Raw genomic sequence first — 16,779 nt, forward strand, 5'->3', positions numbered from 1 at the left:
CCGCCTTTTCAATAAAAAAGGACAAGTGGGAAACAGAGTGAATTAAAAAGCATTAACTTAAAAACAATCCATGTGTCTGCAAATGCATTCCAAATGGCAGCCCTTTGGCCGGGGTGGCAGGGGCGAGGCATGTTGGACACATGTTCTGGAGCCTCAGACACAAAGTGTAGGGGGCTCAGCACCTCATTATGGACCCCTCCCACTAGCCACCTGGGATGGCAGGGTCTGGGGAAGGGACTTAGTCTATACTCACCCTTGTGGACCCCCACCTGATTCTGTAGAACCTTTCCCCTGTTCTGGCATCTGCTGGTCCCTTATACTCCCCCAGTCCCTCCAAACCTTCCTATGCTGACCCCAACTCTCCTTCTGCACCAGCCCACCCCCCACCCCCCCACACAGATTTCACCCTCTCCCTCCCTCACCCCCAATCTTCTACCCCATACTTCTTCCTGCCCTGCCCTGCCCTGCCCCAACTCCATTCTGCCCTCCTGCCCCAGACCACCCAGCAGCCCTGGCTCTGGGAGAAATGGTTAGAACAAAGCTTTCCTTGGCTGGAAGAGACTCTCCAGGGAGCTGCATGCAGAAAGGCGCTGCCAGTCCTGTACCTGCAACTGCTCTGTCCTGCCAGATGCCAATCAGAAATTGTGTCTCTGGAGACAGAGGGTAGCAGAAGTAGGCTGCTGTCCTTTGAAGCTCCTCATCAGGAGGACTCTCCCCCCTCCCCCTCCAAAGAAAAGTTCACCCTGCTGTCTCTCATCACTTTCAGCAACCCTCCTTTGCCCCTTTCTCTGGAAGTGGAAGGATTGAGCACATCTATATAAATAAAAGAGTAATATGCAAATCAACTGAACGGCGGAACGACCAGAACGACCACTCAACCAGTCGCTATGAGGTGCACTGGCCACCTCCTGGTCCTCCCCCCAGCTGGCAGGCTCTGATCCCCCGATGACAAACAGGGAACTGGCAGTAGGTGGCAGTGGGGGGTGGGGCCAGCTGCCAGCAGCCAGGGAAGATGGCCCTGATCATAGGCCAGGCCTAGGGACCATACCCAAGTAGGAATTTCATGCGCCAGGCCTCTAGTAGAATTATAAACTAAAAAGGTACTACTGCTTACAAGATAAAGGGGAAATCACAATGAAAATTACAACTTATTTAGAATTGAATGACAATGAAAGTTCTGTTTATCAAAGTTGCTAAAAAATACATAGATGTTCATTTATAGCTTAATTAGAAAATAATTCAAATTACTTAAACATCAGCTCAAAAAGCTAAAAAGATGATGAAAGGAAATTAAAAAGGTAAGAAGAAAAATGAATAAAATAAGAAAGAGAGGATAAAAAAATAAAAGCTGGTTCTTCATTAAGACTTATGGTATACTTACAAAGTTTGGTATATCTGAAATATTGTCTTATGATTGTTTTGTCATACAGACAAGGAAGGGAGAGATGCACATTCAAAGAGAAGGATTTCAGAATTTTTCAATGAACTTTGGTCTCTGTTATCATATTATCTAATCATACAAATGTCTTCCTTTCTTTACTTTCTATTGTAAGTTTACATTCTGAGAAGTAAGGAAATATTTTCCTTTTTTAATTCACAAGGTTTAGGAAGTGAATAAATTTCCTAATGTATTTTCTCAAGTGTGCTAGTTTCACTACAAATTCAAAGCACTATATTTATGACAAAATTAAATATAAATGTAAACATAGATATTTAAGGCAAAAATAGTTACACATATGTGGCAAAAACAAACTTTCTACCTAGTGTGAGTTGAAGCACATTTGGCATGTTTCAGACATACATACAAGAGTTGGGGGAATGTACTTAGTAAATTAAAAAAAAGATGTTTTTCCTAAAATTTCAGGGTTCAGGTTTTATCCTACACCTGCTCTATGTAAGGGGCCAAGCCTTTTACATTATCCAGAATGATGCCAGCTATTTTATTATTAGCTTATTAATGGGAATATTCAATCTAGTTGATATGCTAATGAATTCTAGGAGAAAAAAATGTAATTTATTGAATTAGTTACATTTATGTAACTGGAATTGCTGTCATTTTCTCCTCTCTGAAACCTCAATTCCCTTGTTCAAATTACTCAAAATAGGTCACCACTGAATACTGTAATAGGTAACCAAATAAGTTTTACAGTCATAGAATTACCTGTATCCCTTATTTAACATAATTATTTGGACTTAAGCCAAATGGGCTCATTAATTTCTCTCTTCAACTTACCTCAAGTCGAGGAAAAATTAATATTAATTTATAATAAAAATGTTTTATTCTTTCTAAACTCAAAACTTGTACTCTGCTTCTTTTATTAGAATTAGATCCAGTCTCATGAATTTGTTAGATTGTCATTTTATTTTCTAGAACAGGCTATGTACCCTTTAGATTTACATTAGTGTGAAACTGGCTTTGCTAGTCATTGTCAAAGGAAATGGAAAGAATTAGAAGTTAGTAGATATTTGAGTTTAGTAGGTAGTTATTGAACATCTAATATATGCTCATTATTGCGAGGGAAAAGAAAATGACTGCTTTTTTTACTCAAAACTGACAATAATTAATTGTTCAAATTAATGGTGCAAATGTTAAGTGCTATTTTAGACATTTCAACTTTTGTTTACCAGGAGAATTATCAACATAAAAAGATTGGACTTTGGTTCATTCTCACAAAAAGTGCTTGGTGAGTACTTGTCATATATGATGAAAAATAATTGTGAACAATACAGAACCTGCACAATGATGGCAAAAACTTAGAAAAGGGTTTTATAGGGAACAAAGTCTTCCACTAAAAGGCATTTCTCAGATTTCAAAAAGTGACGAGTGATGTGGTTCTCTTCTCTATGCTCAAAAAAACCCTGAGGGGAGACCTGTGATCAACGGGCATATTCTGTCTTGCCCACAATTGCTCAGTGAGAGAAACATGGTTGATTTCCAAGTTTCAGTGGGAATTTGACAGGACATTTGTTAAATGCTCTCATTCAAATTCTCACCTTTATCTTGAAAGACAAACACCTTAGTTTGTTAAATGCATGAAAAACTTAGCTTGTGGTTAAAACAGTTAAATGTATACTGTTCTTTAGGGCAAATATTTTTCTTCTATTTGTTTATTTTTAATTTTTAAAAAATGTTATTGGGGTGACATTAGTCAACATGAACATATAGGTTTCATGTGTGGATTACTAATTTATAAAATCTGTATATAGGATCATGTACCCACCACCCAAGTCAAATCTTCTCCTGTCATCTCATATTAGGACCCCTTTCTTTCTCCACACCCTTCCCTCTGGCAACTACCACACTGCTGTTTGTGGTCATAAGTTTCAGTTTTATATTCCACATATGAGAGAAATCATATAGTTCTTAGCTTTTTCTGTTTGACTTATTTCACTTCGCATAATGTTCTCAAGGTCCATCCAGGTTGTTGTAAATGACACTATTTTATCCTTTCTTATGGCCGTGTAGTACTCCATTGTGTATATATATACCACATCTTCTTTATCCAGTTCTCTATCATAGGGCACTTTGGCTGTTTCCAACTCTTGGCCACCATGAATAATGCTGCAATGAACATAGGGGTGCATATATCTTTGCGTGTAAATGACTTTGAGTTTTTTGGGTATATACTCAGGAGTGGGGTTGTTGGGTCGTATGGTAGCTCTATTTTTAATTTTTTGAGGAATTGCCAGACTGCATTTCCACAATGAATGAGAGTTCCCTTTTCCCCACAACCTCTCCAACACTTGCTGTTGCTTGTCTTGTTGATAATGGCCACTCTAACTGGTGTAAGGTGGTATCTCATTGTAGTTTTAATTTGCATTTCTCTGATTGCCAGTGAGGTTGAACATCTTTTCATATATCTATTGGCTGTTTGTATGTTTTCTTGGGAGAGGTGTATTTTCAGGTACTCTGCCCACTTTTTGATTGGATTGTGTATTTGTTTGGTGTTGAGTTGTACGAGTTCTTTATATATTTTGGAAATTAAAACTTTGTCAGAGCTACTGTTTGCAAATATCTATATGCTTGTGTAACTAGGGAAAATTTATATTAAATCAATAGCCTGTTGTTAAATTACGTATACCACAGAATGAGTATACTATACATATTTCAAAAATAATATGAACTGGTAAAATTGGTGGAATTTCAGATATTAAAGATCTTATTATGTGTCAGGTATTTTGCTAAATGCTTTACATATATTATGTAAGCATTAATTCAAGCATCACAGCAACCCTTAAGAAAGAGATTATCATTAGTGAGATTTTACAGATAAGAAACTTGATGCTTAAAGAAATAAAATAATTTATTAAATTTCATAGAACTATTGTCAGGTTCTGACTTTTAAATCAGATCTGCCTGATTTCAAAGTCTGTCTTTAAACTATCTTGCTATGTGGTTAAAAGTTTGATTTATCCAACTTGAGGTACTCTTTTTTCAGCCCCCAAATTTTTGCTCTTATTTAACATATAGTCTGAAGACTTATGTAGATCAAAAGCTGAGACCTAGTACATTGTCTGCAAAACATTTATTTATTTACTTATTTTTAAACTTTGATAAAAAGATTTTTAAATTGATTTTTAAAGAGAGAGGAAGGTGGGGGGCAGGGGAGAAACATTGATGTGAAAATGAAACTTTGATTTTCTGCAACTGGAGACTGAATTCGAAACCACAGTTGGCGCAGGGAGCAGGGTCAAGGAGTAAGTGCTCCAACACCATGTCTTAAAAGTGAGAAAATAAAAATAGACCCAAAGGTCAATGTACATCAAGAAAAATGGAAGAAAGCGCATTTCACTTTAGATGTGAAGAATATTAAGCAATCTTTAATATGCAATCAAAATATGTCTTATATCAATATTTTTTACTAATTTATGTTACATCTCTGTGATAGTGTATAATTTTGGCTTTAAAGAAAGACTAAATTAGTCACAGACACTGAAGAATTAACAAAAAGAACAAGGACTAGGGTTACCAAAATTCTCTTTGATTCAGTCTAACCCTTTAGCGTTACCCACATTTCTTTGAAGTTTAAACATACTGAATTTAACTGGATCACTGAGCAACTTAATTTGTGAAGAATTACATATAAAAGTGGGCCTTTCCATAATTAATCTACATATTAAAGTTTATATATTTTTTCTTTCAAATTCAATAAAATAAAATGCACCTATATTAGATACCATTCAATTATAGATCAGTTATTTACTATTCAATATACCTCCCTCCCTTTTCCTTTACTAACATTCTTTTGAGGCATCAATGAAACCATCAAAAATACTCAACTTCTAGACTCCCTTGCAGCTTGGAGTAGCTATATGTCTTAGACAATGAGATATACGTGTAATTCTACTGGAGGAAGCTTATGAAAATAATCTACCTCTTATTGGTTAATATTAAGCCCAGACTCAATTGGCATACTCTCTTTTTTGTACTTTACCCTAAATCTTCTACCTGCCTAAAATGCATAGACAGTTTCTGAAGATGGAGTAGTCTTTTCATGACCATAAGGAAAAAAGCCAACTGCTCAAGTTGAGTAGAAGGAAGTTAGATGGAACCAGAATCCTTTATGCATTTATAGAGTTACCATGCCAGACTTAGGCTACTTCCATACTTCTAGCTATTAAAAAAAATATTTGTCTAGGTAACCTTCTGTAATCAGGTTTCTGATGTAAGCATTCAAATGCAATCCATAATTAAAAAGCATCTAAAACCTGGAAGTGGGTTGCCACAATGATAGAACCTAACATGTAGTGGGGATGGAACTTTGGAAAACAAAATCCTCAGAGAAAAAACTCCAAACACCTAAGTCTAGATCTGAGCTGTGGCAAACTCATTCCAGTTTGCCTGGGAATATTTCAGTCTTAAAATGCAAAATTCTACATCCTGGGCAAACCAGAAAGTTGTCTACTTGACCCTAAGCAAAGGTAGAAGGATGTACATCTTTAATAAGGGAGACACTCTTTACCTCAACCTGTGTGTGTCACCAAAGCCAATGAAAGCAAAGTTGTACCCTTAGCAAGAGATCATACGAAGATCCAAGGTCTCTGATAAATTTAGGTCTCTTCTAAGATATCCTAAGAGAATGGCTACACAAGATCTCTCTTTGGGATTGTTCTACAAGGAATTGAACAAACAAACACTTTTTGTGTGTGAGGGAATTCTATTGCCAAAGATACACAAACTTAGCAAGCAACAGTCTGTGATTACTCAACCCCTATGGTTATCGTACCCTCCAAGCATACACAAAGTACAGGTGGGCTATGGAAACTACACAGCTCCAGGTGTGGCATTCTCCATATCTACCTCACCTACTACCCTGGAGGGTAAGAAACCCCGAAAATCCCAGTTCATGGGCCATGGATCGGGAGAAGATCTAGAGCGGCACTGTCTAAACTGACTATAGTCATTAACTACATGCAGGTATTGAGCACTTGAAATGTGGCTATTCCATATTGAGCTGTGGTGTAAATGTAAAATACACATTAGATTCCAAAGACTTAGTATGTAAAAAAAGAATATAAACTATCTGATTAATACTTTTCCCATATTGAGTATAAGTTGAAATAAGATTTTGGGTAAATTGGGTTAAATATAAATTTAATAAATAAAATGTATTATTGAAATTAATTTCAGCTAGGTTTTCTGAGTGATGTTAGAAAGATGGTAGAACAGGCAGTCCCATCCTACATTTATGAGAAGTCTGGAATCCTTTTAAGAAGTTCTGGTACCCCAAACACAGACCTGGAAGCAGCTGCATTGAAATGGGTAATGAGAGTAGTAATTCCACTTTATCTGTGTCATCCCCTCCCGCAAAGAGGCACAGCTCAGTGCTAAAAGAGATCAACTTAGCCTGTGACTTCTACAGCTGTGCGTGTGTGTGTGTGTGTGTGTGTGTGTGTGTGTGTGTGTGTGTTGAGGGGGACAGTGGAACACGGGCCTGGTCTTCCTGCCTTTCACTGTGGGCCCCAAGGAGCTGGCTTGTCTGGCCTCACGCAGACTGCTGAAGAAGTGGCATTGTCTGGACGCCTTGAACAAGTAGTAACAAAGGAAAAGGGGAGGGAAGCCAACACAGGTTTGCAAGATTGGGAAAAGACACGAGACTCGGAACTGAGGAGTAAAGGTGTCTCCAATGTCCCTGGTCTTTCAGTACATTCCCTGAAGGGCTGTTTCTGTCTTGCCCACTTAGAGAGCTGAATGAACTGGCATATGTAACTCTTGGGGCAGCTAAGAACAGAGTAAAAGGGGCAGGTGGCTTCCTGCCCCTGGCCTGCCTCTGGGAAAAGGCACAGAAATGAGGCATTTTCCCAGGAGAGAGGAAAAGGAGTGGACATCAGTGGCAGCAAGAGTTTACAGGCTCGTGGGGGCGGGGAGGGGGAAAGACTGGACTTCTGAGGCAGCCAGGTACAAAGGTCCAGAATTTAGCCATTCTTGACTTAAAGCCAGAGAGAGGTAGCGGTTTCTTCAAATGCGCATACATCAACATAAAGCTACAGGAACATGATGAATTAGGAAAAGATGACACAAACAAAAGAATAAAATAAATCTCTAGTAACTGACCCTAAACAAATTGCCTGACAAAGAATTCAAAACAATTATTTTAAAGAAGCTTAGTCCCTTGGAGCTGCTGTAAAAAAAATACCCCAGAATGGGTAACTTACTGCAGGTGTATTGACTTAATCTTCATGCACAGTTTTTTTTTTTTTTTAAATGTAGAAATCCAATTGGAATCAAATTTTGAAGCAAGAAAATTAAATCTCTGGCTTTTAAAAACCTTTATTTCCCTGCTCTGTAAAATGTTACCAAGATGTCACAATGCTAAGCACAAGAAATATGCAATTGGGAAAGAATTGGAGAGATTAGATTAAAAGGGAGGGTTGTGCATTTAATCAAGGAGAAAGATATCTTGAAGGCTAATAAAAAAGAAAGATATTACAGGCTATATTTATGTACTCTATGTCAGGGATGGATGAGTCTAACTGATTTTGTACTATCAAGATATCTTGTACAAGTTCCTGGAAAGTATTATGCTCAAGACCATGCTTTATTGCTAATCACCTTGCCTTAAACTTTTAAAGTCATGTCTGATTTGAGGGAAATATTATCCATCTGATTCTGGTTCATTTCCTATAACTTACTTTTTTATCTGCAAAATAATCTCTGAAATAGAGGGCTTTAGAAACAGCTAAATTTGGTTTTTCTTTACCTCTCATAATAAAGAGAAATTAGAAATCAGAGTCCATAAGCCCTAAATAAAAAGTCATAATTGGTATCTATGGCTTTCTTTTCAAGTTAGCTACCATATAAAGTTGATACCCATAGTCAACAATTTAAACTGAGGTCATTCTTCTAGTGAATTATTATTAAAAAAAAAATCCTAACCTGAGGCTATTTTTCCATTAATTTTTAGAGAGAGTGGAAGAGAGAGGGAAAGACAGAGAGAATTATTGATATGAGAGAACGACATTGATTGATTGCCTCCTGCATGAGCCCTGGCCAGGGCCCAGGCTGGGGAGAAGCCTGCAACCGAGGTACGTGCCCTTGATGGGAATTGAACCCGGGACCTTTCGGTTCACAGGCTGATGCTCTATCCACTGAGCCAAGGGTTTCTGGTAAATTCCTTGTGGAAGGTTGCAGGGTAATTTTTTGGCAGAGTCAAGGAACTTAATTTTTATAATCTGGAAACTTTTTTAGAGTTGCTTCAATTCAGCAAGTGGCTTATTGAGTACTAGGACCAACAAGGGGCTGGGCTCTTTTAGGAATGAGTAAATTTATTAGTCACATTCCCAACCCTCATATAACATTAAAGTTTATTGGATAGGTTAGACATAAGTGACAGATTGGAAGATCAAAAAGGTGTTATTGGCCTGGCAATGAGAACTCTAGTGGTATTTTGAGTTTATCAGAAGGGAGAAATCAAATGGGGCTAGAGAGAGGCCCTGTTCATGCATGTGTGTATGTGCAATTTGGTTAGGCTTTAAGAGATATTAATATTAATATATGCATAAAAGACCATAGTTGGGGGGTTACAAGTGTAGGGGGCTTTTAATAGAGAGTTACAACATCAGTATGATGCAAGAAGATCATAGATATTTGGGCAAGAGGTTCATGTACAAGGCAGGTCTGTGGAAGATTTGTGTTGGGAAAATACAATTTTATTCTCTCTCTTTTTTTGATCTCTCAAACATAACCTTTACCCAGGATTAGTGACTGCTTTGTATCAAGTGCCCTGGCTAAATCATATAACTTTTCTCATTTTGCTCTTGTCACCTTGAGTTCCTTTATAGACTGCTAAACAAGTAATCTCTTGAAAATGTATTGACTTGGTAGATACTTTTAAAAATAATTTAACCTTTGGAAGTGCTTTTGACTGTTATAGAAACTGATTGAATTTCCTGGAAGAAAAGGCTTTACAGAAGTTTGCAAAGTTATCTAGTTTTCCAATTTTATTTAACATTTCTGTTTTCAAATTATATTGAGATAAAAATGGACCCTTAAGGTACAATTTTGAAAGAATGCAGAAAGATTCCGAAAACACACGTGATCTTAAAGTTCTCGAGGCTCTAAGTAATACAATATAGGTATTAATTTTACATGTGAAATTGAGACTCTTGGAAATAAAATTTCTTTTATCTTCTTACTTATACAGAGGAAAGGCATATCTGGTTGAAATGGCCAATTCCCTGGCCTGCAAAGAAGTAATAGTCAGAGGAGGGTAGGTTGAGGTAGGAAATAGTTTCTATTATTTATATGACTCCCAGTTTTTAAGCTAGGAATAGTGTTTAAAAATCCCTTTGCTGTAGAAATAAAGCCAGGTGGACTGCATCAAGGTTTCGATCTCACTGCAGTTCTGAGAACCCATAAATAATGAGAGCAGGAGACTCTGGCCAAGAATGTAAAAGAAGACATGGTTTTCCTTTTTTGTTTTTAAATGATGAATCACAGTACATGTATTTTAAAATGTAATTGTTTTAGGAACACAGTCTAGCTAATATAGATTTCAAACCACAAACTATGTACAAAAACAAACATCTTACCTAATAATAGACAAACATGTAAATTGACCGTACCTCCGCTATGCCCACAGCTAATCAGAGTGAGTATGCAAATTAGAAGGCCAAAGATGGCAGCCGCCCAGCTGCTCCATGCGCAGAGTGGCCAGGCTGGGCAGGATGCCTGCTATGAGAGGGAGGGCGGGGGGTGAAGGGATCTACAGGAGCAGAGTGCCGCAGCGAAGACAAGACTGTAGACTCTGGAGTTTGCAGTGAAGACGAAGATGGCAGAGGGCAGACTCTGGCCAGAGCGAAGGCCTGGGTCCCGGGTGTTGGAGGAAAACCGGTGCTGGAAGCCAAGGGAAGGAAGGCCTACTGCATGAATCTCTTTGTGCAACGGGCCTCTAGTAAAAAATAAGGATATATTTTATAACAGTTTTTATTTTGAACCCCTCTTCTGCCTGCTGGTGAAGACGAACTCTAAGTTATTTCAATCATTTCAGGGGTCCCCGCCCTCCTACACATTTCTCCATATTGTATCTAAGTTCCAGAGAGCTTATGGGGGCTCTAGGACAATGTCATCTCATCCTTGGTTGTTATCATCTATCCATTATGACATTAGCTGACATGTACATTATTTTTCCCACTTTCAGTAATTAATTGCTTCAGGTGTGTCACTGCTGTATACTCCTGTCCCAATCACTTGGCCTCTGTCCCCCACTTGGTATACAAAAACCCTCCAGCTCTGTCCTGGACCCCAATGATAGAGGGGGAATCTCTCCATCTAGATGAGCCTCACATACATCCTGTCTACGACTCTCCTACTTAGCCGCAGAAGGAGGATACAACTGTCACATTCCTCTGTGCTTTATGTGAACACAGAGAACACACTGCTCTCCTCTCAGATTCCTGGGTTCCTCTGTTTCTCAGTCTTCGGCCTCTAAGACCTCTTAGAGAACCAAGAGCATGTGGACTTACTGCTTTCACTGTCTCTTCTCTTCTTCCTCCCACTGCCCCATATTTCCACTGTCAAAGGGAGTCTTGATCTAGTCTGGAGGTGATGTGAATGGCTTTTCCTTTTTTCTTTCCAATCTATTATTGAAACTGCTCATTTTTATGTTTTTAGATCTTGAGACCTCAGAAACTCATTCCCTTGAAAATCAAATGTCTTGGGTTTTGAAACTCAAAAGCCATGTCTCTGTCTTTCTGATGATTCATCCCTCTCCCTGAGACTGTGCATCAGTATATTCGTTTGTCTTAGTAAGGAAGAGCCACAGGGAAGTCAAGTTAATATATCAAAATATTTACAACCACACTTGTGTTATTAGGAATGTTTATGAAAATGTACAAAGAATATTTATTTTTATTGTTGAACATCTGTTTTCAAGAACTGTGAAGAGCCTTACTCAGAACTAACGAGTCAGCCTGCTGCAATCTCATGAGAAGACATGAGACTCGTGAGTCAGAGACAAAGTTTCACTTGTTACTCACAGAACTAGCAGTAACCAGGCTAATAATCCACATTTGGTGTCATTTCTGAAGCCCTAATTCCCATCAGTGATGCCAAGATTGACAGATGACTCCTGTATATACAGTGGGTTATGTTATAGGAGAGGGACCTTCAGCTTAGGGGATTTGAATTACTCCAAAACTTAGTAGCTTAAAACAACAACATTTATTATTTCCCAGTGTCTGTGGGTTGGCAATATGGACACAGATTAGCTCAGGGACAAGATTGCAATAAAGGTGTCAGCTGAGTTTGCAGTCTATTCTGATGCTTAACTGGTAAGATTAAGTTTCTCACAGGCTTTTGGACTGAAGCTGTCCCCACATGGCAGCTTGGTTCATCAGAGTGAGCCAGCAGAGAAAACAAAACAGCACCAGCAAGAGAGTGCAGAAAGAATCTTGGAAGTGACATCTCATCAATTTTACTGTGTTCTATTCATTAGGAGCAAGTCCTTAAATTCTAGCCCACATACTTGGAAAGAGAATTACACAGGGAGTGAACCCCAGAAGGCAAGAGATTGCTGGGACCATTTTAGGAGCAGCCTACTGCAGATACATTATGGATTTACTTATAAAGATACTAGAGGCCCGGTGCATAAATTCGTGCACTAGTGGGGGCCTGGTTTGCAGGATCAGGCCAACACCGACTCTCCAACATCCCCCGAGAGGTCCCGGATTGCAAGAGGGGGCAGGCCAGGCCAAGGGACCCCACTAGTGCACGATCAGGACCAGAGAGAGATGCGGGAGATTGGCCAGCTGGGGAGGGACTATGGGAGGGCTCCAGGGATTGTCCGGCCTGTCAGTCCCGATCGGCCAGACCATAGCAGCAAGCTAACCTTCCAGTAGGAACATCTGCCCCATGGTGGTCAGTGCACGTCATAGCGAGTGGTTAGCATATCACTAGCATATTACACTTTGATTGGTTGTTTGGATGACTGGATGACAGGACACTTAGCATATTAGATTTTTATTATACAGGATATCAATACAAAAAAATTTGCAAAGCAACTTAATGTGCTGAAAGAAACTTTGACATTAGAATAGAGACATGGGTTCTCAGTTAACTTCTGCTACTAATTGAGCAGTCTATCTAAATTCCATGGGTTTCACTTTATCTCTAAAATAAGTACATTGATAAAGATGTTTTGAAAGATCTGTTCATATTCTAAAAAAGATGACTAAATTCAGTATTTCAAATGTTTCTATGAAATAAAGTAGGGGAATAATAAAATGAAGAAATAATTTATCATGCATAGGTATACAAATTTGGCACCCATTTTTATAATATATGAGTTTTTAAATTTCATTTACTTTAAACATTTTCAGTCTCTGGCTTTTATAATTGAACTAGAGGGCCTGTGCATGAATTCATGCATTGGGGGAGGGGAGGTGGCCGCTGGTCCCAAGGAGGGCGCTGGCCCTCGGCCTCCTTGGGAAAGGAGCTGCATCTGCCACCACCCACCCTTGGTTCCCCATCCCAGCCCGGGCCTGAAGGTGCCAGCAGGGTTAGGAGGGGAGGCCATGGTTGCTGGGCCAGGTGCAGAAGGAATGGACGCTGGACGCCGATGCTGCTGTTGGCACCCTGCCACCATGCAGTTCCCCGCCTTCACCCCCCTCCTTTCTTCACTGCCAAGGTGGCGTGGTGGGTGGGCGGCCTCTGGGGAAGGAGAGGAGGATGTCGTTCCCCACTGCTTCCTCTCCTTCTTCCCTCACTGCCTTGCCACCTCTGTGGCGTGGCCCCCTGGGGGAGGGAGAGGACAGGAGCGAGACAAATCCTTGTGTTGAGGGCTGACTTTCAATAGATTGCAGCGAGGGAGCTGCTCTGCTATGTTCGAAACCCTGACCCAGAAGCAGGTCTCTAAGAATGGGTTAGCACCAGGGGCCGATCGGGGCTGGCCAGCCAGGGGGAGGGGCCATGTAAGGTTGACTGTGGGAGTGCACTGACCACCAGGAGGCAGCTTCTGCATTGAGCATCTGCCCCCTGGTGGTCAGTGCACATCAGAGCCACTGGTCGACCAGTTGTTCTGGTTGTTCCAGTCTTTTGGTTATAATGGTCGCTTAGGCTCTTATATATATATATAGATGTTATTGTTTAGATCATCAGTTGCCAGCCTTTCGGACCTCATGGACCACCAGTGGTCCGCAGAATACCGGTTGGTGACTGCTGGTTTAGATTGCTCTGTGAGATCTTTGGGGAAACACTAAAAAGACTACAAGTTTAACTCTTAGCAAGATCTTTAAACTGAAACTAGATTCATTATGACTTTCAAGGGTAATTCAGTGAGGCCCTAACCCTTTCTGACTGGTCTCCTGGCATTACATACTCAATAGCATTTTATTTATTTATTTATTTATTTATTTATTTATTGTCTAAAGTTTTACATATGTCTCCTTTTTCCCCCATTGACCCTCCCCCCTGCCCAGTCATTCCCATCCTGGGGAAGCCCCCACCGCCCCAGTGTCTGTGTCCATTAGTTATGCTAATATGCATGCATACAAGTCCTTTGGTTGCTCTCTAATCCCCCTACCTCCCCTGCCATTTGTCTCTGATCTATTTTTTTTTATTATTGTCTAAAGTTTTACATATGTCTCCTTTTTCCCCAATTGATGCCCCGCTCTATGGATCTATTTTTGTTCATCAGTTTATGTTGATCATTATATCCCACATATGAGTAAGATCATGTGATATTTATCTTTCTCCAACTGGATTATTTTGCTTAGCATAATGCTCTTCATCCATGCTGTTGCAAATGGTAAAAGTTCCTTCTTTTTTATAACAGTGTAGTATTCCATTGTGTAGATGTACCACAGTTTTTAATCCACTCATCTGCTGATGGGCACTTAGGTTGTTTCCTAATCTTAGCTATTGTAAATTGTGCTGCTATGAACATAGGGGTGCATATATCCTTTCTGATTGGTGTTTCTGGTTTCTTAGGATATATTCCTAGAAGTGGGATTACTGGGTCAATCAATAGCATTTTTATTAGGAGGGTTTATTGAACATTCTCTATGTGTAGAGCTTGGAGGTCTGTTTATGGCTGTATCTTTTTTTTAAGGTGAAATAGTTTCCTTCACTGGAGAAAAGAGTATCAAGTGAAAAGAAGTTAAGCTGAAAGCATTAAATATCTCAATAGTTTTCTCAGAAAATTGCCAAAAGAAAAATTATTGGTAAGATATTCTATTTTCACATGGCCTGGAGCCTGTAACAGTTAAGCTCATTTTTCCATTATAGGTGATACAATATCCAATGAAGGAAATGCAACAAATTCAGGTCATTAGATGTTTTTTAAAATAATAAAGTTAATAGATAACCATTATAAAACACTTAAAATACATTAAAATATAGAGAATAACTATCAATTACTATTACATATTCCAAAAATAATCATTAATAGCATTTTAATATGTTTAGAATTGTTAATAATATTTTTAGATCCTATGGTTATAAAAATGAATAAAACATGGTCCCCGTTTTCAAGACATTTGTAGCTTACTGTAGAAAAAATAATATATATGATTAAAAATCACTATGGTAAATTTATTAAAGAACAGATATAGCAAATGTTATAGAAGCATGAAGGAGGGGCACCTAGTTCAGTCTAGTTGTGGTGGATTTAGCTGTCAGAGGTGATGCAGGAATCAACTTTATTTTCCATAGTGGCTGTACTAATTTAAATTCCCACCACAGTGCATAAGCATTTCCTCTTCTTCACACCCTCTCCAACACTTGTCTCTCATCTTCTTGATGATAGCCATTCTAATAGGTGTGAAGTGATATCTCATTGTGATTTTCATTTGCATTTCTCTGATGATTAGTAATGTTGAGAATTATTTCATGTACCTGTGGACCATTAGATGTACCTTGGAAAAATGTCTACTTAATTTCTCTGCTAATTTTTAAATTAGATTGTTTGCTTTTTTGTTAGTGAAGTGTATGATTTCTTTATATATTTTGGATATTAACCCTTGTTTGATAGATGATCTGCAGATATTTTCTCCCATTCTGTTGATTGTTTCTTTTGCTGTGCAGATTAGTTTGATGTAGTCCCACTTGTTAATTTTTGCTTTTGTTGCTTGTGCTTTGGTATCATATCTAAAAATATCATTGGCAAGACCAATGTCACAGAGCTACTTTCCTATTTTTTCTTCTAAGAGTTTTATGGTGCCAACTCTTATGTTTGTCTTTAATCCACTTTGACTAATCAACATTTATTGAACACATTATTTGTAAAGTACCATGCTGAGTTGTATGAGTACAGAGATGAGGAAAACAGAATTCTTTCATCAAGGGGCTTGTTATACTCTTGGACAAGACAAATGCAATCCATGGTAAGTGATACAACAGACAGATGCTAGAGAGGTTCAGGGAAGTTCAGTGTTCAGTGAAGACTTCTAAGGGAGGTGTGCCCAAGAGGAGTCTTGAGGGATGAATAAGGGCGAGCCAACTGAGGAGAGATGGCAAAGAAAACTTCCTTAAGGCATCAAGGTGTGAAACAGATGATATTCAACCTCCATCCTTATACTTCTTCCCTTAGCCTTGCTTATTTCTTTCCTTCCCATGACTTGTTACTTCAAGACAGAGGATACCATAATAGAAATGACCTGTTTTATTTTCTTAAGATCTCAGGAGCAGTGAGTATATAAGCAATGTCTACAGTCAGTGATTTTCTAGGATGATGCTTCAATACAAGAAATCTGCTAAAGCTAAGAAGTCCAGTGACTCTGCCCTCTTGCTTCTCAGATCTGTTTGCTTTCTTTTACATAACCTCAATCCTAGGCAGTGTCAGGATTACTGTGGAGCTTTGGGACTTCAGATCATCTCAGTGGTATTGAAAACAAAGCTCTTTTCCATGGAGTCTAAGATGTAGAAACCTTGGATAATGATTATGTATATTTTTAATAACAAAAACAACAGTTTTTTTTCTTGAATTCCATGGAAATGTCCTCTTTTAATAAAATAATTGCTGATATATGTGTCTTTTATAAAGGCAACAGTCATATTTCTATGAATACTAGTTTTCCTTTAGAACAGTCATTCTGGGAACACTATCAAAAGCTGATTGTGTGGCAATCCAGAAAATTAGTCTCTTTTGTTGTGTGTTTTTAACTTGCTAAGCATTAAAGATACAAACATTCTTTCAAGGCTTTGTTTCTGGAAGGCAAGATGCCTGTACACTTGCAAAAAGTCCCAGTTTTAGTGCCTTTGGACTACTATAACAGAATACCGCAGACTGGGTGGCTTATAAACAATAGAAAAATTTATTTCTCACAGTTCTGGAGAGGCTG

This window comes from Eptesicus fuscus, chromosome 9 (assembly GCF_027574615.1).
Source record: "Eptesicus fuscus isolate TK198812 chromosome 9, DD_ASM_mEF_20220401, whole genome shotgun sequence".
Taxonomy (NCBI): Eukaryota; Metazoa; Chordata; class Mammalia; order Chiroptera; family Vespertilionidae; genus Eptesicus; species Eptesicus fuscus.